At 38.0% G+C, this 27598-nt stretch overlaps 2 long non-coding RNA genes across 2 annotated transcripts; both read right to left on the bottom strand.

Moving 5' to 3' along the window:
* Window positions 1-302: 302 nt before the first annotated feature.
* On the bottom strand, window positions 303-6636 carry LOC139971068 (uncharacterized). The gene is made up of 6 exons (XR_011794308.1): window positions 6445-6636; window positions 5737-5781; window positions 4851-4924; window positions 3717-4062; window positions 1722-1893; window positions 303-1320 (listed from the first exon to the last, which is right to left on the bottom strand). It is a non-coding gene; the product is annotated as an uncharacterized lncRNA (long non-coding RNA).
* Window positions 6637-20401: 13765 nt separating this feature from the next.
* LOC139971684 (uncharacterized) lies at window positions 20402-24032 on the bottom strand. The gene is made up of 2 exons (XR_011794442.1): window positions 23510-24032; window positions 20402-22917 (listed from the first exon to the last, which is right to left on the bottom strand). It is a non-coding gene; the product is annotated as an uncharacterized lncRNA (long non-coding RNA).
* Between the last annotated feature and the right edge of the window lie 3566 nt (window positions 24033-27598).

Raw genomic sequence — 27598 nt, 5'->3', positions numbered from 1 at the left:
ACCCCCCCCCCCCCCGTGTCATTCAACAATATGCAATGGCAATGCCGATGTAATTTCTTTACTGCTCGAAATCACCCCTCCTCGACTTCAGTGGCGACGGAACCGGTGGACTTGAGGGGCTTATCCCCCATGGGGGGGGGGAAAGGTATGTTCAGCCCCAATATTTGCCAAGTGCTCCAAGAAGTGGGGACCGCTGGGAGAATTTCGAAGTGGGTGCTGAACATATTCTTGATCGGTCCAAATGCACAATATACTAATAATTTTAGGGGGAAAGAACTGTCTAGATGCGATTTATTGTTACCAGAGGTGTCATTTTTGCTGATCTAGGATTTCCTTTTTGCTTAAATTTCGACGCGCCGCGCCAACTGATGGTGGTGCACCGCCTAAATAGTGACGTATAAGCTTCAGTTGTACATCACCATATAAGTTCTTCTATCCGTCCTCCCCAAATTTAAACACGTTCATTAATTGTTTAGATGCAATTTAAAGCCTATATGGGTGTTAATTTTACCGATCTAAGGGTACCTTTCATCGAAAATTTCGACGCTCCTTGCCAACCGATGAAGGCGCTCCGCTTAGATAGTGACGTATAACAAAAGTTGTACATCACCATCTGACCATATGTTCTACTATCAATCCTCTTCAAAATTTAAAACGATAATTAACTATCTAGATACAAATTGCAGACATGAGATCCATATTTCAAGGATGGGTACATGCAGCTTAGAGCACTCCGGAAGTGCCGTTTCCGGCCATCTGGAGGGTTTGTAAAGCCAAAAAATGTCTTGTACGCTCCGCGCCAACCGATGGTGGCGCTCCGCTTAGATAGTCTTGCTGGCAGGTTTGCCCCCCCCCCCCCCACTTTCACAACTCAAATCCCGCCCCTGCTGAATGCAGAAGCTTTTTAACATAGCTCAAGAAACAAAAACAAGCACAAAAGTTAATAAACAGTGATCACAATATCATCATGACGTCAATGTCTTCATGCAATCCTAAAGGTTATCTTTCTAGCTACATGGAAAACATTTGGTTTCTACTTTAAAGGGTGATGTTCAGTAAAGTATAGCTTGTAATGGCAAAAAAAGTGATACCCAACTTGTCATTGAACCTTCCGAATTCAGGTTTGATCTAATCAAAGAGCTTTCCTACTTTGTCAACTGAACATTTACAATATGGACATCCATCATTGTCATCCTGTAAGAATAAAGCACAAGGTGTACACAAAGAGTGCCCACATGATATGAAGAAAGCATCCCTTTCTCTGTCTGCACATATTCCACACTGGTTGCATTTCGGTATTGAAGATGGTTTGAATGTCACCTGCAAATAGACAATTCATACGACATAATATATTTTTTTCTTTGTCAATCAATGTATGACAAATAACCTCAATACATTATTATAAATTATATCTACAATTTCAGGTGATTACATTAACTTTAAATTGACCTTGATCAGCCAATCCTGAATAAGCGTGTTGTCAACACACCTCTTCTGAAAGATGCATTCCATGAAATTGAGTTATCATGTGTATTTAAACAAAATGGATTCAATTGTTGATATGCAGAGTTATAACTGTTCACTTCTAACTTGGACTAAATTCCTGACATAGGTGGTATACAGTTACCACATTTATCCTGTACACAAAGTGAGTCAATGTCAAGAAAACTGGAGTCAACTATTGATATCCTGTCAAACGATAAATGATTAAAGTAACTTACACTTGGTGTTCCAGGTGATTGGAGTTGCAGACTGAAGTCAATGTTGTCTGGTAATGAGACAGACTGGTTTCTCTGATTGTAGATAACAAATGTTGTGGCAATGTTGAAGAGTGTTTTACAGTTTCTGATACATGCTGCATACCCATAGAGCTTGAAGATGATCCTGCAGTCTCTGCAAATAAGTTTATCAAATCTGGTTATTCATCACTGGATGTCTCAGACTCGTTCACTGCTCTCATGGTCTTTATAAGACAAAGACAACAAAAGAAAAGGTATAGTTACAACCAGTTACTTCTACCAAAAACTAGAACTGTATTTCAATGAGTTTTCTATGACTTCTTATGGAAAGACTTTGACTGTTTACCAGAAATGGCTCCTATATATATGTACAAGGACGCTATGGAAAGATGAAAACAGGTCATATTGTACTGTGTCAGTACAGACCTCCGCTAAACCAAAACAATAGGCTTTATGTTCAACATAATGCATCCACACATCTGTAATAAGTACTGAATGAGTTAATTGTGTCCATGCTTCCTAGCTAAATATCACAATCACGTGGTTTTCAGTTTTCAGAGAGATCTCAGGTGACATCCATCAAACCATGAGATATAAATAGTATCAATGCTTTCTATCTGGAGATATTGTTTTAACAATGTGTTCAGATTTTCCTCTCCCAACATGACTTTGACCTCCACCAAAAACACAACAGTTCATATATTTAATATGACACAGCTACGTACCACATATCGAAATTATCCTTGTTTCCTATCTTAAGATATCTTCTTCACAAAGTGTTCATAATTTAACTTGAGGTGACCTTTGACCTACACAAAAACCTACAGGGTTCATCTTCTCAATAAGACCCATCTACACATGACATATGAAAAATATTCATGTTTGCTGTCTGGAGATAATGTATTACAAGGTTTTCAGTTTAAGTCTTACAGTGACCAAAAATAACATTTTACATCAATTATAAAGAATCTTGTTCATCCACCCAATATGAGTCATCCACAGTATGAGGCCTACCGAAGTTACTCTTTGTGAGATATTGTCGTAGTTTGCTTAGCATTAAAAAACACACATTAACCTATACATACACCTTACATACATAAAAAACATCTAGGTTGATCTTTACATCAAATTAAAAATAACTAATTTATAGCCATTCAAAACGAAAAAAAAGAAAAAATGATAACATGTGCAGCACTTGCTTTGTTTTAAAGGTAAAGGGATTTCAACTACTCTGGAGCCCTGTGCACGTCAAATTATTGTACTTTAGTATAATAAATATATACTCTTAATAAATAGCTCCAGAGTTAAATGTATCTTTGACATGTAAAAGAGGGCCGAGATGCTAAAGCATGCTGGTAAACTTTGTATCAAATTACTACATGCCATTGCTGAGATATTAATATTTGAAATTGTTACATTTTGTACCCGGCAAAGGTGACTTAGAAGCAAACTGAAGGAATGTCATGGATTTACGCTGACAACAATTGTATTATTTTTATGGCTTGATCAAGCTTACATGTAACTAATTCCCAATTTTAAAAGACAGCAATATAGCCTAACTGTCAACAAATACCCCTTATCCACTCTACGACATCACTGACAATCATACCTTGTCCTCATTCTAAATGAAAATTGTACATATGTATATCAAAAGTTACACACTAACAGTCTGAACACATAAGTAATAGTGAATAAGAAGCAAAGAGCCTGTATTTTAAGAACTTGAAATACAATTGTAAAGACAAAAGAGAATATAACCCAAGTAACTCCTTTTAGGAGGATCTGATATAGTGTATGAAAGTATAAACATAAGAAATGAAATTCTGCAGCCTGTGGGCAGTGAAGGAAACATGAAGGCCATTGTTATTCATTTTGTAAATGAACTGAAATTAGCTGTGAGTGAATTATGAAAGACTGTTCCTGTTATGGAAGATGTTATAGTTTGATCCAATTGAACCCATTTGCGATGAGTCTCACCTTTAGCCTTGAATAAAAGATAAATCCTCGCTCTGCTACCTCCTTCTTTGAAAATGCCCTTCACAGAGAATGAGGGGACATCATAAGATTCGCAGCGGCTGTTGCCTAGATAAAAATCATATGAATCTCTGTAGCCAAGGTGGCCGCTTTTGCCAGCAGGAAACAATTTGTCAATTGCAATTTCTTGTAATGCCTGGTAAGTTGTTATTCTTGGCACCCACAGCATAATAACTCCGCCGCCTCTGTTCAACTTAACTTGTGAATATGCTTTGGTTTAGGACTTGAAGTTATGCCAGCCAAGTTGAACTTTGATAGTTGTTTTTTTCTTCCTTTCTTGGTCCTGCCCCTAAAAGAAACAAAATTGCAAGGATTCAATCAAATGTAAATACTTGCGCACATAAAGGTACATGGAAGTTGAATGACACAAAAGGGGAATTTCATCCTTTGTTATATGACTGATCGAAGTGAAAAGAACTTTTCAAATGCAGTTTTCTTGAATGTCATCTTGGCAGGTTATATTTATCTTTTTATATTACTCTAGGAAGATTAAATGTGTTAGCTACAGGGATTAATTCAAGAGAGCCTTAGAATGTAGCCCGCTTATATAAATAGCCTCATTTTTGCCCTGTCAACACTTTTAACCACATGTTCAAACAGATAATTGTAGTAACAATACTCCTCTTTCTTATGTCAATGTTGCTTTAATAAGTCATGATAATAGTCCAGAAGAAGCTTCTGCTGTAAAGTTTCAAGAAACAACATTGTTGACAATCCAACCTTACTCTCCTGCAATTTTAAGCAATGGAACTTTCATAATAACTAAAATAGACGATCTGCCTGAAACTGAAACTCATTCCGATATTTTGGTCTTTAGCTATAGATCATTAGCAAAAGAGGCATTTCAAATGACAAAGCACTTCAGAGGAATTAGCAAGTGGTTATCTAGCCATGTCTAAAGGTACTAACAGGGACTGAACCATAAACAATTAAGGGATGCATAAATACTAAGCATGTAAGCCATCTCAATTATGGCAGACGGACTACAACATACAGGTTTACTTTCCATTGTTTGTTCTATGGCCAAAACTTTAAGCAAGATTAAAAAGATTGACTCAATCATCAAGTACAACTCACAGATTGTCTGGGTTTTTTTAGTGCACCCTTCAAATTTTCCATGACCTCAGCCAGCTTTTGTTTTGCACCTGATCCTAGAAGAAGTAAGAATATTAAGTATACAATGAAATTAAAAGAATTATACCAAGATATGCATATAATATGATGGTTATGACCATCATATCAGATTTATCTCAAGATGCCAAGTGGATGGAAACTATACAGAAAGATTAATAAAAACACAAGTTTATGGTTTGAAGACCATGTTATGCCCTCGCATTATGTTTTAACATGGTCTCCTTACCAAGAAAAATATAAATGAAACCAGGTCTCAAATCTTGAAATTCCATTAGTCAGTTCTCTTTGTAGCAGGCAATAATTACAGCTACTGTACAGTATGTGTTGCAGCTCGATTCGTCATCAGAGGTTGTTTGTGTACTCTATATGCCATGGACTTCTTCGCTTCTATCGGTTGTTAAATGCAATTCAACAATGAACAGCAGATATGGCATTCTTTTTAAAGGCGAAGTAAGGAAAAAACTTATACAGTGCAGTATGTAAGGCGAATGATTTCAAATTTGTGCATGGTTATGCTGTGCCAATCATGATGTCACCACGCATGCATGATCTTATATGGAGAACAGAATTTGTAGTAAAGGGCCACTCGATCCTTCTAAATTTACACATTGAAGTACTGCAACATAATAATTTGTTTCCATTGGAATACACACACATACATATAACCTTGCTAGGGAATCTTTATTAAGAGTAGGACCTGAAGTGGTTCCTAAGAGGAAAACACACAAAGATGCCTGTCTAGTTAATTTGGAAACAGCTTTTCAAACATCACAAGTAAAGAAGTTACATATTTTGTCCTTGAATTGATGAAGAAAAATGGAAACTTAACCTGGAGAGTCCTTGTCTGAAGTTCCGGGCTGGTCATCCTCTTGTACTGTGAAAAATATAGACAATAAAGAAATTGAAAATTGTATCTACTGTATGTATTGCCTAAGATCTACATTACAAGATATTACATTAAACATAAAGTCCGGTTCAGTACTAATAGTTCATTTAATTAGTTTAGTAATATATGTTAGAAAATAAAATTCAAAGGCAAAATCAATACTTTAAATGTATGGCTTTTAGCAGTAGCTACTAACAGTTTTGGTTTCATATAATGATATACCTCGATCATAGATTGCTAGAATTGCATACAGTGAGCTTACCTCGTTAGCATATAAATTAGTTTGAAGGTATGACTTGAGCAAATTGTGACTCGAATGATACTGTTATTGTATCTTGTGATCATAGCCCAAGGTAAGGATTGATCATCTGTATCTACAGGTGAAGTATGGTGACAAAAACACTGAATATAGCTGCTTATAGGTTCAATATGTGACATGTCTTAATGCGGATGGCACATTTTCAGGTCATATCTCATACTGATATATTGCTGCAACATAACATATTTACATCATGATCCTTTGTCTGTACTGTACCAGATGCAGTAGTTAATTGGAAACTTGTTTACAGCAATATTATTTAGATTTATTGATTTATTTTGAGAAGAACTGGTTCTCTTGATTTCATCAAATTAATATAAGTGTGTACTCACCTACTTCAACTTTCAACTTCCTCTCTAGAGCTAATGTTGAAGTGATATCCACCCACTGCTCCCAGTCACTATCAAAATATTTCAGAAAGATTCGCTCTTGTGGTTCTATATCACTATAAAGCTGTAATAATGTAGAAGTAAAAAGACAACAATTTTTTTTTAATACAATGCATACAAAGAAAGCTAAAATTAATTTAAAATAGACCAGAATCAAATATTGCATTGTGGTTTTGACAATGTAACAAGATGAACCTTACATAATTTTTGAAATTCTGTACGCTTTAGGCGGGAGATGCTTAGCAAGTAATACAGCAAGAATTATTGAGATGTGACAAACAATAATTTCACAATGAAAGTTGCTGACCAATGAACACTTAGACCTACAGTATATCCTTTTTGTATTCAGTGTGATACACCTGCATACGTATCATATGATCTCTCACAGCTTTATATCCACAATGTGACCTATATGACCCTAATGATCTTTGACCACAATAGGGTTCTTCGACTGAATGTGGTTCAAATTGCAAAATCTTCCACTTACCCTGAGGTCTTAGTTTCAAGAGTTTTACTATTATCATAGGCCTCCACTCCATTTAGGCTTAGCCTAGTATATATAATAAATGCACACAGGCAGCTACTGTAGCCTGTAGGCTCATCACAATTTGACGAAGCACAATTTACCTTCAAGGGATATTAAAAATTATAGTCCTAATAGAAACAATAATATATAATAATGAGGAACATCTTGAATTCACGACCGATTACATGATAGACTAACTTAATATGTACTACTACTACTACTACTATTACTATTACTACTACTAGTACTATTACTAGGCATCAAACCACCACTACTACTACTACTATAGGTTAAATATCATGGATACAGCTACTACTAGTAGTACTAGTTTCAATGTAGATTATCTGGGTCGTGGCATACTTTACTTCTACAATTCAAGGACTTCTCGAGCTAGGCCTAGCCTAGGCCTGTACTGTAGCCTGCTTCCATCTTCAACTGATGAACACAGAACTTCTACGATGACTACTACACGATTAACGAAATAAGGCTGTACTTATAGTATGTTACGTATTCCGTACTTACCTCCCTCACTTTTCGCATAATATTGTATATCGTACTCCCCCCCCCCTTTAGATAGAGATGCCTTCCGGCCATGTTTTCCATAAATAACTAAGATTTCTAAACAACCGGTGACCGACATTTTGTTCAACTCTGCTATATTATCATTGACGAGATCCGTTATCTCGTCAAAACGTCAATTTTCTGAATTTTGTCTTTTTGTTGAGATGGTAGTAAGTGTGCAACTCGTCAATTTGCAGAAAATTGATGCATTGACGAGATCCATTATCTCGTCAAAACGTTATTTTTCTGAATTTTGTCACGTTACCATCTCGTCAACTCGTAAATTTGCAGATAATTGCAGTTTGTCAAGTCGGTTACTCGTAAATGCAATTTCCCTTCTACGCTTCCGCACATGTGAAACGTTAGTTTCGATATTAACGTGTGGGAAAATTCAAACAGTTAACCCGAAAAAAGAATCCATATTGTAATAACAAAGATAGTAGTTCAACGTGGACGAGAAGATACGCGAATACGTAGAGATGGATTTTACAAATGAACAAATAAAAATTGGACATAAGTGTAACAACGACTAAGAGGAGACGTCTTTTGCAATCAGCCAACTCGATGAAGTGAAGGTTTCGTAAACATTGGAATGCATCCCCACAAGAAGCCACCGACGGGAGTTTTGTTTACCCAAGTGGATCCCAGACACGTTGCTCCTTTTTTCACAGTTATCTTGGACTTTCTTTGTGTTTTTATGTGTTTGTGTATTTGTGGATTTTATTTCTATCTCAATTCTGTTTTTCGTACAAGTACAACTACATGCAGAGAATGTATTTCACATTTCGACTCATATTGATATTTCATGGCCATTGCTGATCTTAAGATTTGCTCCTGTAATGTCAGGGGCTTAAGGCAGAGTAAAAACCGTAGGCAAAAATTTACATATTTTCATCGCCATCATTTTAATATAATTCTTGTCCAGGAATCACACAGTATCCCTGAGGTGGAGCGCTTCTGGACTAATAAGTAGGGAGGGAAAATCATTTTTTCTCATGGTATACTGCTTTAAGAAAGGGGGTCGCTATTCTTTTTAACTACAATCTTTCTGTTGACATTGTTAAAGTGCATACTGACCAGCATGGTACACTCATTATTGTTGACTTAAACTACAATCATCGAGCTTTTACCATTGTCTGTACCTATGGCCCTAACCAAGATAATCCTGCTTTCTACAATGACGTTTCTCGTAACTTAAATTCGTTCAATACTAATACTATCATTTGGGGTGGGGATTTCGACTTTGTATTTACTCTTGCCATTGATAAGCTCGGTGGTGACCCTAGAACAAACTTTAAAGCCCGAGATGAATGCCTAGCTCTCATGGATATTCACAGCCTGGTCGATATCTGGAGAGAGAGAGAAACCTTCTCTTAAAAGATTTCAGCTGGCATTCTAACATTGCCGATATTCATTGCAGATTAGATTTTTCCTTATATCTCGTATAGGCCGTCTTCCATGTGCCAAAAAAGTGCTTAGTTTTTGGATTTTGCTCATATTTTTAGGGAATACTTGATTTGAGTGAAAATGAGTACAATTTGATATAAGGTTTGGTTTTCTGTTTGTTTGCAGCGACCAAATGTGCACACGGCTGTGCCAAGAACCAAAATGGCGGCTATTTGCCCATATATGGCTATGATGAATTTGAAGTTTTTTTTAATAGCCAGAGTGAAAGAGTAGGGTAATATAAAACAATCCTTATGAAGGGTCTTCTAGAGAACAAAAAGCCCACCGAATTTAAAATTTGTCTGATGCTGACCGGGGGAACAATTAACAGAAAACCATATAGAGGGCGCCCTTTACTCGTTGATTGGACTTTTTAAAGAAACTCCACAGACCTGTTTAAGAAACAATACAGTGGTTGTATGTAATAATTTATGACTGAAAGTTACATACACATGTGGAATATGGTATCATAGAATATTCAATGCTATTATGATGACTTCAGAAAGTATTGCTGTTGCCAAGGTAACCAAACATGTTGTTGTTTTTGAGGATTGACCGGAAGGAATGTTACCTGTGATATTTCTATTTCTACATGAGCTATGACCTCGAAACTTGGTATGATTTTGTTTTTCTTGATTGAGACCAGTTTCATTACAACTTTACTTTGGTTTCTGTGGTACAATAAGATTTCTGGTGGTCAGGAATTGATGATCGATACATATTATAGAGCATATGTTCTCCAGCTGAAACACATCAACTGCATGTAAAGCTTTAAGTCAAATGAAGTGGGAAGTTGGTTTTTCATTTAGAATGAATAGTTTTCATCAATGTGCATTACTGTTTGTTCACCAATTAAGGTATATCCCCACTTAGTTTCACATTTAAAAGCCAAAAATTCAACAACATAGGGTACTTGCAAATAGCTGATACTTTTTTTTAAACAAATTATGATGATGACTCTGTAAATAAATATCATGGCTAGTGAGTGAGATTTGCTAAAGGCCTACATAGTTAGTAATGAAAATAATTGATACTGTATGGTAAGCAACAGTTATCAATAAAATCAAAACTACCCGATTTTACAATAAAATGCGTTTGTTCGAATCTTTAAAATTGACATAAATAATTCATGGGATTTCTTTATGCCTTTTCCTCAAGTATAGCCCCTGACTAGACCCATCTCATTGGTATATATTTACCCTTCTTTGTTAGGAATCAAGAGTCATCATCACTCTCAATTTGCTCTGGACAAAGTGAAATCAACTCATTGGTACAATTTCTACATTGGCACATATCTGTACATAGAAGATTTTGTTTGAAACAGCTACATTGACCATCACTGTATGTGAGTTTCTTGCATGAACAACGTATCAACTCTAGTACACTATGAGGGGCTGGCTTCTTGTCCCTCCAGTTAATAACAAGTATTCCTTCTTGTTTTAGCCAGCCATGACCCACAGCAGATGGAATGTCAGGCGTGTTGTCGAGGCTCCTCTTATGAATAGCTGACTGGTAGTTGGCTCTCTTACAGTCCTTTACAAATGCTTCACAAGGAGGGGACATTTTTGTTTCAGGCGGGAACTTGAACAAAATATAGCAAATCGAGCTTCGTTAACTTTATCCAAATTGGGTTTCCCATACATGTGACACACAAATGTCTATAGAGCATCAACCAAGCATTCGCTCACATCAAAGCAATCACCAAGTTGCTGTAGAGTGGTGCAGTGCTCCTCACTTTCAATGGCAAGTTTTAATGACTTTACCTTTCTGATACCTCTAAATGCACTGACCGAATCACACCCAGAGAAGATGTGTGGTCCAATGCGGGCCATGGAGACACTCGTCCCTAAAGCCTTGCAGATCACCTCAATGTCAATAATTCTCTTTCCGTTACCGCATCCTGTTTCAAAGTATAGGTGTGCGTCTATCTTATCATAGAAATATACAGCCATGACCAAAACATCTGATGACGATATTGGAAGTCATTTTCGCAGCATATTCACAGTGAAGCAACATTCTTGTGTCCGCTCCTTTGTGTGTCTCAAATCTGTCATTTCTTTGCTCTGATAATATCTGTTTTGTTGGTAAAAGCCGCATAGCAATCACGATGGTAGAAGATGTCCCCAAAGCTGTCATGCTGTTCTTTGCAGGTGGATAGAACTTCGTGAGCAACATCATACTGTGGGCCAGATAATTTGCACCATTCCTCAGCGCAGGAAATAACTTTAGACCAACTGATTGGTGTGAACCTTGTTAATGACTCAATCTTCCCAGCACAATGGACTGCACATTTGTAAGAAGTCATCATCAAACTGTTAGAGAAAATAGCAAAATAAAACATAAAGCTGGAACTTTACTAGTTCACGCATTCATAACCATAGCTAGTCGATATGGAGACCCTGGAGTAGTGAAGCACAGTGGCTGCTTTCCTGGTCCATAGGATAGAGGCTAGGCCAAGTGCAATGCACTTGAACAGATCCTGGTTTTATGGTACTTTGCACAAACCTTGGTTGTTTTATCAAAACGTCTTTGTCTCTTATTGAATTGTGCAGAGCCTAGCCTTATTGCATATAATGTACAGTTACAGTAATTACAATTATAAATCAAGCAAATTTGGCAAAAGGATAAGTCTATGCCAGAAGGCTAATCACTAGGGTTAGTCTGAGCATGTATACCATCTACGTTCTAACGTCACCATCAGTTAAGTAGGCCTGCCCATGCCAAGGAAGGTTCTGATTATGTATTATGTTAAAACTAAAAAGAAGCAACAACTAACGTTAGGCGTAGGCCTACGCCAATACAAAGTGATACGAAAGTCAACCCTGCTCATTGCAGCAATTCCTCGATTAGAAATTTAGGAATAAACAACATTGGATGTACCAACGTTCAATCGTCCGTATTATAAGGACATCATAAACTAGGCCAAGCATAGGCATATATATATTGTTTGCTAAGTCTAACGTCAACGAAGACTTTGGTCAGGCAGATATATAATGTAGGCTAATGCAATATCGCAATCCCAACCGGCGTTAAGCGTTACAACTTTGCAGCGTAAGCCTACGTACTTAATCAACAGAAATTTCGACCTCATTTGCCTACAATATCATACAAGTGAACACATATATTTTACGATTTTTTGGCTTCTACAGTTATTCTATTTTTACCTTTGTCAAAACGTTTTCTGATCATTTGGACTGCCATCTCCGATAGATTGGAACAATGGATGGGCTACAGGCTCTATATATGCAGACAGTGCGTGACCTAGGCTAGCTACAGTAGATGTAAACAAAATAAGTTTGGGCCGGGTCAAGAGGTCACGAGAAGCAGCCCTATGATTGGTCAGTTGCCCAAAATCAGGCATGTCCCATAATCAATTAAAATACTACAGTTTTACTGCGTTTTCAGAGTAATGTGCAACAATCGTGTTGTTGGCATAGCAAATTATGAATCTCGTGATTATTCTCCGCATTTTAAGCTGCAGTAACTCCATTCCCCTAAAAAGTGAGCAAAGGAAGCGAAAAGCAAGCCATGGAAGACGGCCTAGTAGTCTTGTTGGTAAAATCGTCAATATTGAATTTCAGCCTCCTCTTTAATATGACTACTCTATGGTGGTTTTATCGATACAAATTCATGAAGATAAGAGAGGTCCAGTGTATCGGAAGTTTAACAACTCTCTTTTAGCTGATTCTGCGTATAACGACCTAATCCAAAATCTAGTTGCTACTGTTACTCGCAACACACGTTCTCTAAACCCTTCCGCAGAGTGGGAGAACCTCAAATATGTCATTCGCTCCAAAACTATTCAATGCCAAACAAATAGCTAAAAGTACACGTAAAAGCGAAATCGAAATTTAACGCAGTATCTCCAACCTGGAAAGAGAGTTGTATGAAAACCACTCTGATGCCATTCGTCAAAGTTTAGATAATGCCCGTAATAAGTTAAAAGGTTTTTATCATGACAAGCTTCATGACATTATTGTTCGGTCGAGAGCTTGTTGGGTTGAGGCTGGTGAAAAAAAAAACACTAAATATTTTCTGAATTTAGAAAGGCGCAACAAGGCAATTAACAGCATTTTTAGCTTAAATATGAACAGGGACAATGTCACCACCAACAGTAGAGAACTGCTTCGTGAAAAGGTTTTTTTTTATAGTACTTTATACTCTCGTTCACAATGTTATCCTTCATATTTTATTAGAGATATGCCTGACTTTCACTCTGAGGAATCGGACCCCAGTTCTTGCGACGGGCCCATTACTTTAGATGAATGTCATAGAGCCTTAAGCTCAATGGCCAACGGTAAATCTCCTGGTAGTGATGGTCTCTCTGCTGAGTTTTATAGACATTTTTGGTCTCTTCTTGGTCAGCCTGCTGTCGATTTCGTGAATTTTGGTTTTGATCATCATTCATTATCCTGTGAGCAAAATAGAGGGGTCATTAATCTAATTCCTAAACTGGATAAAGACCATAATGTTATAGCTAACTATAGGCATATTAGTCTACTTAACACTGACTACAAGATAGGAGCAAAAGCATTAGCTAACCGGTTAAAACGGGTCGTCGACAAAAAGTGTTGGGGATAACCAAAGTGGTTTTATCAAAAATAAGTTTATTGGGGAAAACATTCGTTTTGTGCTTGACCTAATCGATCACACTACCACAAATAACATTCCGGGTCTTTTGTTCTTTATTGAATTTGAAAAGATTTTGATTGTATCGATTAGGATTTTATTGACCACACTCTTATTTATTTCAACTTCGGGAACAGTTTTCGTCGTTGGATCAAAACACTCTACACAGGTAGTTCTTCCTGTGTTCTAAAGAATGGTCATTCGACAGGTTTCTTCCCTATTCAGAGAGGAGTAAGGCAAGGTTGTCCCCTTAGCCCGTACCTCTTTATTCTATGTGCAGATATTTTAGCTAGAAAATTATTTGTGACAACACGGTCAAGGGGATAAACATATTTGGGCGGGAGATTAAAGTACTGCAGTATGCCGACGACACCACTTTATTTTTAGACGGTACCCGCAACAGCACTGTTAAGGTGCTGAATACTTTAGAGAATTTTCGACTAGCATCAGGTCTCAAAATTAATCTCAGCAAATCCCAGTTTCTTCCCCTGGGTTCTTTCATTTCAAATAACCCAGCTCATGTCAGTGAATTCAATATTTTGATTACTAACTCTCCTATTAGGTATCTTTTTATCAACTTCACTCACAATAGTAACGATCTCTTATGAGCAGAAGCTATCTAGGCTGAAACACCAGCTTAGAGTTTGGAATGGGCGTGATCTCACACCTATTGGCAGAAACACAATAGTGAAGTCTTTTGCAATCAGCTAACTCGTCTTCCTTTTTCAGGTTCTGCCTAGACCCCACAAAAACTTTATTAATAAAATCCAAAGCATTATTTTTGACTTCATTAGGAACGGGAATCCTGACAAAGTTAAGAGACTTACTATGTATAACCCAATTGAAAAGGGAGGTTTAAAAATATTACATGTTCACAGCTTTGTGGAAGCTCTTAAAAGTTCATGGGTCAAGCGTTATTGTAATAATGCCAACACTAGGTATTGGACGCTCTTTTTTCATTCCTCTCTTTCGCCGTTCGGTAAAGAGTTGCTTTTCAAATGTAATTTTCATGTCGAGGGTATTTCCTGTATCAAAAATAATAATAATAAATAAGTTCTTAATATAGCGCCAAATACCAAAAGGCCTCTAGACGCTTTACAAAACCTAAAAAATGGAAACAAAAAGACAGAGAACTCAAAAGGAATAAAAAAAAAACGAAAAATAAACAGTATGAAAAATACGAACACAAAAATCTTAAAACACGAGAAGGCTATAAAACAGACCAAAACCTATAAAACAAAACTATAAAACAAAGGATATGCACATTAAAAAAAAGTTATGCCAAAGTAACAGTCTAGATAAAACCTCGAGTATATAAAAGTGACAAAATCACGTAGAGGAACTAAAAAGATGTGTTTTTAAACTTTTCTTAAATATGGCGAGAGATTTGGCAGCCTTATGTCGTGTGGTAGGTCGTTTCAAAGCTTCGGTGCAGCGACCGAGAAAGCGCGATCTCCATAGTTGGTTGAGACGGTTTTTGGGACCACGAGGAGTGCTTGCGATGCTGAACGGAGCGAGCGTCCCGTGGTGTAAGCAGCGAGAAGATCTCTGATGTAAGCAGGAGAAGAGACCGTTGAGTGACTTGTAAGTAAGCAATAGAAATTTATACACAATGCGGTCCTTCACTGGAAGCCACAGTGGATCTCGTTCTTTCGCAAGGCATTTATGTTTACATCCCTACCACTTACACCCAGGACAACTCGAGTTGCACTATTCTGCACGCGTTGTAGCTTGACAATGGCAGAATTTGGTAGGCTATAGAGAAGACTGTTATTGGCATCGAGATGAGATGTTGCGAAGGCGTGTACAAGTCGTTCAGCAGTCGGCCGAACTAAATATTTCCTTATACGACCAATCTTTGATATCCCTAGACTTGCAGAGCGACACACTTTGTTCACATGCGATTGGAGCGACATGTGTCGGTCCATCAACGCACCGAGATTCCGTGCTTCCGGAGCAACATCAACTAAAAATATTTTCATTAAGCAAATTTGCATGGCTTGGAGTAATGTTACCTTTAGGAATCCTTCGGATCACTTTGGTGATCAAATCCTTTGGAATAATCATTTTATTAGAATTGATAATAACATTGTTTGTGACAAAAAACTTCACGTTGCCGGTTTACTGTTTGTTAAGGATATATTTTTGCCAGATGCTTTCAATGCTTTTCTAACCTAACTTAAAATATTAAGGTATCTTTTTACTTGTTTTCATGGGATCATATCTGCAATTCCTAGAAGTTGGAAAGATTCTGTCAGTTTAGAAAACGGCGTCGAGGAACAGCAAGATCACCTTGTCAATCTTATGTCTAGCATTTCTAAATTGTCACAAGTAGTCTATCCTCGCCTTATAGACTGTATTACACTCCAGCCAAAAGCCTGCTCTAAATGGAGCGTTACCTTTGACTTCTCTCAAAACGATTGGTTAGTGATATTTTAGGTGCCTTCCCGTACGCTTTCTGGAGCAAAAATACAATATTTCCAATTCAGATTCTTACACCGCATCTTAGGAACCAATCGGCTTTTAAATTCAATAAAAATAGCGGCTTCTCCACTCTGTACATTTTGCAATATTGAAGAGGAAACTATTGAACATTTATTCTGGTCCTGTCATGTGACGTCTGATTTCCTTTTAGATTGCGAACAGAAATTTTTGGGTAGACAGTTTATCTTCTCAAAAAATGATCTTTTCTTCGGTAAACTGGTAACAGGTTACGACCCATTGAATTTGTTTATCCTGAACATCAAATACTTCATCTTCAATTGTAATCAAAACAATGTTAAGCCTGACTGCTACAATTTCTTCTATAAAATGAAATTCATTCTTAACGTTGAGAAGCACATTGCCTCGAAGCGAAACTCTACTAGCTCTGCTCGTAGAAAATATATGGCATTAAGGACTTGTTTTTCTCATTCAATCAATGAACTTTGCGACTCTTGACATAACCTCTGTTTTATCATCTATGATTTTCTGGACATGTATTTCGGTATAAGTGGAGAAAAAGAAATACTCAATTCAGAATCAATTTTCACATTATGTTAATAATTCTTTTGTATCATTCAGATGATATACCTATGTTGTTATCAGAACTATAAATATATCCGATGTACCGCATACATGTTTAATAATCGTGAATAAATGAGGAGATAAGATATGAAGATAAGATAAATAATAATGTAATGATATTATAATTATGTTATATGATATTATATTATAATAATATAAATAATAATATAATGAAATAATAAAGATTTGATTTGATTTAAATTAATTATTTTCTACAATGCCTTTGTATATTAGAAGTTCAGTTCACATACACACATTATATACATACTATAGCATTGAGAGGTAGCCTACATACCTAATTTTGTTAACAGGAAATTTAAAGTACACATTATTGATAGGCAATTAGGAAAATGCAAAGAATAACATGAACATTCATGTTAGCACTATTGCAATCACTGCAAAGTGGACAAAAAATAATGAAAGCGAAGCTGAGTTTGAAAAGGAACACATTCTAATGGTATCCATTTCTTCCTTCATACTTTCGACAATGGATTAGTTGAGACACAAAGTATGATCAACTATCAATAATTGAGCAAAGCAAGTAAGATATCATGACGTCATCGTTGAAACAGTTAACAGTGGTCTACAGCATGCTATTTACATAATACCGGTTCTTTAAAGCAGTTAGAAAATGGGATTTCCAAGTTTTCATCGCCAGTTAATTGTAATACTGGGCTACTCTACTTTAACTATCAGCATTAAGAATTTTTGACCATCATTTATGAAGATGAAAATTTACAACTGTTACCTCCAACTTTATGACGGGCATATATTAGCTTTCATTACTGGTTTATAAAAAGACTGATTACTGTAACAAACTTTACACCTAAGCATAACTTAAGTGCCGCACTTCTGTTATAGTAAAAAGCTATTCAAAGTTATCATTTGTATATGTGAGGCCTAGCTAATTAATTTACATTCTCTGCAATGAAACACATAGATTATGAAAATAAAGCCGATCTGTTCCCTCCTGAAGTTGTTTTTTACTTCCGTTGCATTCGCAATGCCAACGGAGTCTACAATTTCGTCCATCTTTCCTTTTTCCGTTGCTAAATGTAACGATAAAATAAAGTTATTGCAAACGTGTGTATGGCACGAGAAAGGTTTACGAAGCGAGCGTGTCTAAAGCTAAAGACTCTTGTAATAAGACTGTTCCCCTCGAAACACATAATAGATGACTTGCTATTGGTCGGTGTTGTCTTCAAAGAATGTGGTTCGATTACGCAATAACCACAGGCGGCGTTGAGATTGACCTTCATGATGACCCCTATATGCATATTGTTTTGGAAACATGCCTTGGACACAGGGTAGTAACGTCTCAAATTTGGAGTAGTAGCACCTTCCGTTTAGGGTAGTAGCGCCACTAATTTACAGTAGCTTCGCCGCCTACTTAGAGTAATACTAGTAGCACCACCTTTTTACAGCAGCATCGTCACTGAGGAGTAGTAGCACCTCCTGTTTAGAGTAGTAGCACCTCCTGTTTAGAGTAGTATAGCACCTCCTAATAAGAGTAGTAGCACGTCCCCTGTTTAGGGTAGTATAGCACCCCCGGCTCTGTCCTGTTTAGAGTAGTACCGCCACCTGTTGTCCTTTTGGCGTTACATAATTTACAATTTCAGACATAACAACCGAATCAGACAGGCTATTCCACTAATCCACAACTCTCTGCGAGAAGAAACTTTGGCATAGCCAAGGAAGGCAACAAACCCTCCCCCTCCCCCCCCCCCCCCACACCTCCTCCTCCCCACGAACATTTTTGGGAACGGAATGGGGACGACTGAAATAACTGAAACTTGGGTGACCATATAGGTGAATAATAAACGTTTTCTACCCACAAATAAGGGAAAATACTGTGTTTCAGTCATATTTTGTGCTCGGCAGTGGCTCTTAGTGTAGGTCGTAATATGGGGACGAAAAGTTTGCTTTGCGAAGAAATTACGACCTGTAAAATTTGCCATCACAAGCGGGCAGGAAGAGCTAGCGGGTGTGTGGACATTTTGATGACCGAATGGTCCTTCCGCTGTATAATACCGTGTAGGTAAATGACCCGTTTTGAAGCCTTGCTTTTGAATAGGGAAACTCAGTACGACTGTTCTCAGTTTATAAATCGTCTTGAAAATGCTTCATCTAATCTATAATATTATTTAAGCTCTCTGGACAGACCAAAATATGTTACATATCATCAGTCAGTTTATTTGAGAAAAACCTTCAGGTACACCACATATTACGTCCAGAGTTTTGCTTACTGACCTACACTTAAAGGACAAGTATATTGGGTATTGATGGTTTCAGTTTACTTATTTAATTAGGAAACTTTTAAAAAACTTTCGAGCTTTCTTCTCTAAACTAAACTTAGCCTCATCCACATATATACCTAAATATATGATATGATATGCACATGCAGATAAACGGCGCACACACATAGAATACAGCCATGCGCAAGGAAAGATTCGTTTCACGGACGTTTTTTTAAACAAGTTTACTATCAAATTATATGTGTATATAGCAATAACACTGTACATTGCTGAAATGAGATATATCATTCATTCATAGAACTGTACGCCGTAGCAATTGCCCATAAAGCAAGTCTGAGAAGGATAAAGTTCTGTTTGAGATAGCTCCAGGTTGATCGATACTTCACCCTGTAACCGTGAAAAAGTGTATTTTCAATCAGAGGTTTATGCACATATAGTGAATCAATTAGCCAGCCAAACAGATGAGAGTATATGCTAGCTGGTTGCAGCCTTTCAGTGCCGAATCAGCAATTGAAAAGAATTTGTATCATTTGAGCGTATCGTTAAAGATTGGACTGTTGCGAAATAAGCTCTATACTGGGAGAAGTCTGGCTTCAGTTCAGTGGACCCCACCATACCTGATATAGGCCTTTCCCAGCCAGCATGCCCAGTTGGGGCCCAATTGGGTTTCACTCGGGCTGCCAAGTGGGCCCCAATTGGGCTTCCCAATTGGGGCCCATTCAGATTTGTCATTCCGTTCCACACAGGACCCAATTGGGCCAAACAGATTGGGGCCCACGAGTGGCCCAAACTGGTCCCAGTTGGGCAAGACTGATTGGGGCCCAAACCAATCCCATACGGGGACCAACCGGGCCAGCTGTATGGGGCCCACCTGGGACCCATTCTGGGCCCCAATCGTTTTGGCCCACACAGAACCTATACTGTGCCCAATCAGGCTAACTGCATGGGGCCCAAATGGGACCCATTTCGGGCCCAGTTGATTGGGCTTGACCCAAGTGAAACCCACACTGGGCCCAACTGGGCCAACTGTGTGGTCCAAATTTTAAGCCCAGCTGTTTCACTGTGTCCCTTAAAATAGTTCAGTTATCTACAGGTTAACCACCTCTCAGCATTCAGGGAAAGTGGCTGAAGGCCAAGTTTCAATCACGACCATGGGATGAGGACGTAAAATAACAGCCCTGGGAGCATGCAGGAAGTGTTTGTAAAAGTCATAAGTTTGTCTCAGCGTGAAAGTGTAGTCGCCCCTATCATCCAAAGGACGAGAGAAGAGCTGGATATAGCTTGGTTGCACTTGTGTCCCACATATTATAGTAGGTTGTTGAATCAATAACACTTGAACCGTTCATGTACTGTCGTGGTACAGCAGAGATTAATTGCCTCAGAAACAAATCCAAATAAAAACAAATGTATTCATGTGTACATTCATTGAAATATATTAAGAAGACAACAATGAAAACTAAACAATAATTCATAAACTCCATAATTACATTTTAATTTAAAGAAAAAATATGAAACTCTCAGAACTGAAACTATATGCATCCTAATTGGAGGGAGCATTTTGGCATTTGGAGAAAGAATAGAATGTCCAGGCAAACCCTGCAAATGTTAACGATGAGGGCAAGATGCTATATATTGCACATACTTTTGCATTGCAAATGCAATGCTAATGTTGCTCAGGGCCAACAGTATGTATCCTCTAGATCAAATAGAATCATAAAAACATGAACTCATTTAAAATCGTGACCGAAAGCGGAACTTTGACTTTTTCTGGCAAGGTGAGAATAAACATCTTCTATGTTTTATGACAAGATAATGACATAGGTAATAAAAAATATTGCTACAGTAAATCTGGAAAACACAAAAATATAAATGGATGGATGTACTCTAGAATAAAGAACATTGATGAGCAAGAATTAAGGTGTATAATCGTTTAATGTAGATACGACACTATGAAAAAGAATGGAATGGTTTAGTACTAAGCATAAAAATTCACATTAAAGGGCAAGTGTACTCAAAATGTGATTTATGTATGTTATCAAGCTTTAAAAATCATGCCAGTAGCTATCCATCCCATCTCTACACAGGGACGTAGCTAAGGCCTGATGATGGGGGGGGGGGGGGTGTAGTGGCTGAAATTCCAACTGGATGGATTTTGGAGCCAGAAAATTCCAACTGCTGCCTTGTACCCCCCCCCCCCCGTACTACTCATCAACATTACCATGTGGAATTATGCGGAATTATTTTTCGATACATCTGTACCACTGGCCCTCACTACACAGTAAGCAACTGAGTATAGTTATCTGCTTGAAGGCTACATAGACTACTGACTACAAAAGCTATGTTAATGTAACGAAAGGGAAAACTTTTTTTTTCAACAAATTATATGCGACGACATAGTGAATTACCAAAAAATACAGTGCTTTTTACTAACACGCTTAATATTATTTTCCTGTGGGGGGGGGGGGGCTATTTATCACTCACATGAAATCATTTCAATTGTTCACTTCATTCCAGCTGAGAATTTGGAATGAAATGAACAATTAAACATTTTGCAGAAAAATGTTTATGTTGAGTTGATGAGATACCATAAGTTGTTAATTAAACATTGTGCAGAAAATATTTCAATTGCTCAGATGGAATGAAGTGAACAATTGAACATTTCGCAGCAACATTTCCAATTGACGAGATATGATAAGTTGTCAATTAAACATTTTGCAGAAAAATGTCCAATTGACGAGATATGATTAGTTTTCAATTAAACGTTTTTCAGAAAATTTTTCAATTGCTCAGTTAAACAAACTGAGCAATCCAACATTTTCTGATATTTGATAAGATTTTATTTTGCTATCTAAACAATAGACTGAAAAATGTCAATTTATGGGGCAAAGTTTTTCTTATGTTGATGGCACTTTTAAGCTTCCATAGATTAGCATTGAGTGTTTCAATTGTACATACCATAGTGTCAATGTAAGCTAGTGAACAGGGTCAACCCACCTAATAGCAAAATTAATACGTAAATTAACCAAATTGAAGCTGAACGTTGTACAGTAGTTCTAGGCATTTCTTTTAGAATATTCAAAATCATACAAAGTTTTGTTATGGTGGAGTATAAGGATCGCGAGATACAATTTCTCAATATGACAAGGAAAACGTGGTAAATATGACTGATTAAAGGTCAATTTTGACCGAAAATTTTAGGAAACTCACAAATTACAAGAATATGTGAAAATTAGAGTGCGACAGTTGGAAAAATTGAGTGCGACAGAATATGAGCATTTGGAAAATTCCTAAGAAATCAAATAGAACGGCAACACTAATATTTGATGACATCAGTTCCAAGTTTGTAGCAATTCCTATGTTTTAAATTGTTATTCATAGTCATATAAACATGGAAGTTATAACCCTATCCGTTCTAAAATGTTAACATGTTATGTCAGCACTTGGGATTTAGATGATGTTTACACAAAATTATTTATTTCACATGTAAGGAATGTGTGGAAACATATTATATATATTTCAAAGGGAAATATAATACTTTTAGTAATAGCCAGGTATTGACATGAAAAATATGGTGTGGCCATTCTACTCCTATTAAATAACAAACTGCAAACAGTCATATCTTGGTAACTGAACATGCTATGAATATGGAAATAGGGCTACCGATATGATTTTCAATGCTCTAAGTATCAGATAGGTGAACTACAGTTTGAATAAATGCCCCCTTTAATCTACAAAAATGTAAAAAAAGTTTGAACATGAAAAATACATATTTACGAATGTTGAAATTGTCTTGCGGTTGATGATTGAAACAACGGATGAATAGGTTGACTGCGTCCAATTGATTGTCGAGATCGTGTTGACAGGCCTTGAGTTGTTCAGTAGTGAGTATTGGCGAAAACAGCTGCCTACTTTCCCGGAACTTAACAAAGGAGGCTGTAGGAATAGTAATAAAGGCAACAATAATGGGTGGGTGCTCTCGTTGAACAGCGTCCTTAAAATGTTGGAGACGTGAGATTAGCCGAGGAGCAGTAACTGGAGATCGACGGAGAACTCTGTGACCTGAAGAATTGCTGGCGAATTCCGTAAGGTTGTTAAATGCCTGCAGCACAGCGAAGAATGACCCAGTCGTTGGTAGGATAGTGACGTAGCTTATCTATGGTATACAGAAGCAAGTCTGCAACAGTGGCTCCTCTTCTAATTACAAAGTCTATGCTACGTACAGGTCCTTCAGGCCTACGATAGTGATCGAAAGAATATGCCGTTGAATCGGTTACAAAGAGAAAATTAATGCGTGGTGATCCACTACGAGACAGGTGTATTTGAAAACGAACAAGGAGACTTATCTATGAAAAGTTTATAATAATACACCAACCGCGATTGCTCTGCAACTGTAAAAGTCTAAGTCTATGTAGACCGTAAGGATAGGCTGTCGCGAGTAATACACGAAATGACATGCCATTAGGTCTAGGCTAGTTGCCTGATAATGCTATAACTTATACTAGATTAAGGGTATTGTAAAACAAACCTCTGATCTAATAATTTGGATCAGTCCGTCTAGTAAAATTAAATGAAAAGTGGTCGGTCCTCCAATACACGAAAATACACACAGTGCACCGTCGCTCAGTCCAAGCTTAGATCGGTGGCGTGAGAATCTTTACGCCAAGCCGTGGTTGGAACTTCCAGAAGGTGGCGCGAAGTAGTAGTAGACTATAGGGTGCCTAGGCTTACCATCCTATGAACAGCAACCACGCTAGGCTACGCTGATAAACAATAATCACCTGCGACGCGGACAGGAGGTGATCGTTAGGCCAAGAGCTCGCGGAGCAGTAAACTACACGAGCCGTCAATGTCCGAACAAATATAGATATTAAGGGTTGAAGTTCCCGAGGTAAAGATATTCCTCTGGTGAGTCCCTTAGAGTATTTTCCAAACGAGGAAACCCGTCACAGAAAGTTTACACTTCCGGAGATGAGGGTGCAAGTAAATAAAACTTGCTACAAATTCACCCAAATGAGTCACACCCTCACAGAAAAAAAATTGTTCCAAAATACTCACCGAGTACCAACTCCTTTCTAGTGAATGATTGAATTATCAATTGTGAATTGAATTATTTTGATGGATTTCGTTGAATCATATCGGATTTCGGAAAGCGTTCTCAGTCATTTCTTTAGCTTTATTGCCGTAGAATGATCACGTGAGGGCATATGGAGCGCGATACGTATTGGCGGCAAAAAAACGCGCCTAATTCGGGAATCAGTGTTGCCAGTTGGCTTTGTCATAACGATAGTGCAGTGTGGAAATGAGATATATACATTGAAGTAGAACAGCCGAAAGAGTGAAACCCAGGGGCGTACCGTACGGGGGGGGGGGGGGGTGGGGGTGTTCGTGAGTTCCTCGGTAAAATCAAATATACTGATGACCTTCTTTCTTTTCTTTTTCTTTTCTTGTCAGTTTTTTCGGCTAACAATCTTACCAATTTAACATATTTTTCGCAGACTAACCTCATTTTTTCGAGCGAGATTGCTAACAATCAATTTTGGTCGGTAAATTTGGGTCCGTACACCCCCCCCCCCCCCACTCGACGCAGTTACAGAAAGCCCCTGGTGAAACCGTCTTGCTCCCGAATGGGCCCGAAGCGGGCCATACATGAGGGCCAAACTGATCAAAAACCCAGTCTGTCCCAATTGGGCCACTACGTTAATGAATTAACTGTTGTCAAGGATTGGTGGCCTAAGGAAGAACCTAAGCTTTCCAAAGCAAAAAAAAAAATATGTGTTGAACATCTCAATAATGTTTTGAAGTATGTTAACCAGAAGGGCCAAACTGTATTGTGCCCGAATGGGCACTGAGTGGGCTGGCCCTGGCCCAATTCAACCGAGTGAAACCCAATTGGGCCCCAGCTGGGCATGCTGGCTGGGTTGTAAACTAAAATTGCTTAGACACTTGCAATTGATTGCAAGGAATAAATGTCATTGACGAAAATGGGTATTAGGGCATGGCCATAGGCGCAGACGGATGATAAGGGAGGGGGCAGGGGTAGCGCTCCATCCAGGGAAGAGTCTACAGGGGCAGTATAATACTTTCGCTACTCATTTTTTTCAACTATATAGAATTCACTCCACGGCATTGCTAAAATCATTCAGCTGCAGACATCACGGTGATAGCGAAATGAGTGCCAGGCAATCAAACGATACTTTTTTTTTCATTTCATAGTTACATAAATGATAACCCGTCGAAATTTTTATTTTTATTTCCTAATTTTGACGAAAAGTTGAAATGTCGACGAAAAAGGTCAAACGTTTGATGAAACACTAAATGTTCAAGCTTATGTGAAAATTTCGTTAGAATCGGTCTCGCAATTTCAATGAAAGCCAAAGAAAATGTGTTCTCCAATTGTTGGAATACAACTTTGAAATTCCTATATATATACAGATCAAATGCATGCAGGGGTAATGAGTCCATATTTCGAGAAATAATAATACAGGGATGTAAGTGCAGCCAAAAAAAAAAAACCGGAAAACTATTCGGAGACCCCGGGTGAATGCCGCCCTAACACATCCTACTCCTAGCTCTGACTACTTACACACTATCGTTATGTTAGGCTAGCTCAGAAGTATTAGCGCTAACACATCTTACCCCTAGTTCTTACTACTTACACACTATCGTTATGTTAGGCTAGCTCAAAGTTACGAATACGTCGCAGCGAACTACGGAATAAAAAACAGTCTCACATTCGAATGCGATCACAAATATCGATTTTCATATGCGTATCCCGTAGATTTCCGCCGCTCACAAATATCACAAGCGCTAATTCCGAAAGTTATGTCGAGCACCAGCAGTTACGAAGATATTAATTAGCAGTCTAATCAACGTCAATTAGGCAAGGTTTTTCAACGACAGAAATGAGCTATGGCGATTTGAAGTTCGCACGTACGCAACGATATTCACATGGCACAATGTTGTACAGTGCAATGCGATGATGCGAAACAGGAATGGTATTTTGATTGATCGATGAGTGAAAGTTGAAGTTAGCTTGCTGCAACGGGCCAGGCATTTTTGCCGCGTTGTGTCTTTGATATTCGAACAATTTTGTGGAACTTTATTGGAATTAAAAAAAAAAACGGATTTCCGTAAAAATACGGAAGACTTACATCCCTGAAAAAAAAAACGGATTTCCGTAAAAATACGGAAGACTTACATCCCTGATAATAAAGTAATGACATTTATAAGGCGCCGTGATGCAAAAAAAATATAGTTGATTCTACTATCAACTCGGCGCTGTACCAACATATCAACAATAAGAAAAGGATAGATAGTGCAGCAAAAGTCGAAAATGTTGTAAAAAGTTGAGTTCTCGAAAAGCTTCAAAGATTTGGCATGTCCCTAAAAATTTGGATTCTTTTTATCGAAAGATAATTATCACAGTGGATTTATTTTGCGATAGAAAGTCGAAATACTGCCGGGGGGGGGGTGGGGAGAAGTCGAGACTTGCAGAATTATATCGAAGTTTCAAGAAGACAGTACAAATTTGGAGACACTCGATATCATCGATGTTTCATCTGTGCCACCGCAGTATCTACAAAATTGAAATTTGTCTTGGGAAATCCAAAGCACCCTATACCCGCCCCGCCACTACCCTTCCCCTATCTATGCCCGTTCACTTGATGACCTCTTCCTATTTCGCGGCCACTGTTGGCTGCAACTCAAATATACACAAGTCGACCTGAACGTGCTTTGATCTGGAGGGATTTGAGATTACTGCCAAAATATGGCAGCTAACTAAATAGCCTTACACCCCCAAATATTGGTCAGCCAATTATTACTTGCCCTGTATTTTGTACCGGTGTGAAGTTAGATACTTATTCCTCGTTCGCGAATAAGTAACTGCTACCTATTCAGCTACTTATTCGACAAAGGTATCGACGGAACACTGGCAAGACGAATGCATTCTTACAAGATGTTCAACATTTGGTCGTGGAAAAGAGGTTTATCTGGGTCATTTAAACTCTAATGACAATGTAAATGGGTACCATGGTGCGTCTTGCCCGGTCCAAAGAGTTCTTGATCAACTAAATGACCACTACATCATCGGTTCTTAAATTAATGTAACGGAAACGGGACCTGAAAAAAATTCACGTTAGGCCCTAATCAAGACTAGCACGCCTTGGACCACCTAACCAATGGGTCTTATGAATTCTTAAGACATTGTAGAAGGATACCATAATGCGTCTTGCCCGGTCCAAAGAGTACTTGACCAATTAAAGTGACCACTAAATCAACAATTTTTTAAATTAATGTAACGGGAACTGAAAAAACCTTTAGGCCCCAAGCACATCCAGCACGCCTTGGACCACCTACCCAATGGGTCATATGAACTCTAATGACAATTTAGAACAGTACCATAATGCGTCTTGCCCAGTCCAATGAGTGCTTGACCAATTAAAATGACCACTACATAATTCACTTCTTAAATGAAAGTAACAGGACCTGAAAAACACCTTAAGGCCCTAATCAAAACCAGCACGGCTTGGACCACCTAACAAATGTGTCATATGAACTCTAAAGACATTATAGAAGAGTACCATAATGCGTCTTGCCCGGTCCAAAGAGTGCT

This window comes from Apostichopus japonicus, chromosome 8, assembly GCF_037975245.1.
Source record: "Apostichopus japonicus isolate 1M-3 chromosome 8, ASM3797524v1, whole genome shotgun sequence".
Taxonomy (NCBI): Eukaryota; Metazoa; Echinodermata; class Holothuroidea; order Aspidochirotida; family Stichopodidae; genus Apostichopus; species Apostichopus japonicus.
The sequence above is the reverse complement of the archived record's forward strand: the minus strand, read 5'-3'. Positions and strand labels throughout refer to the sequence as shown.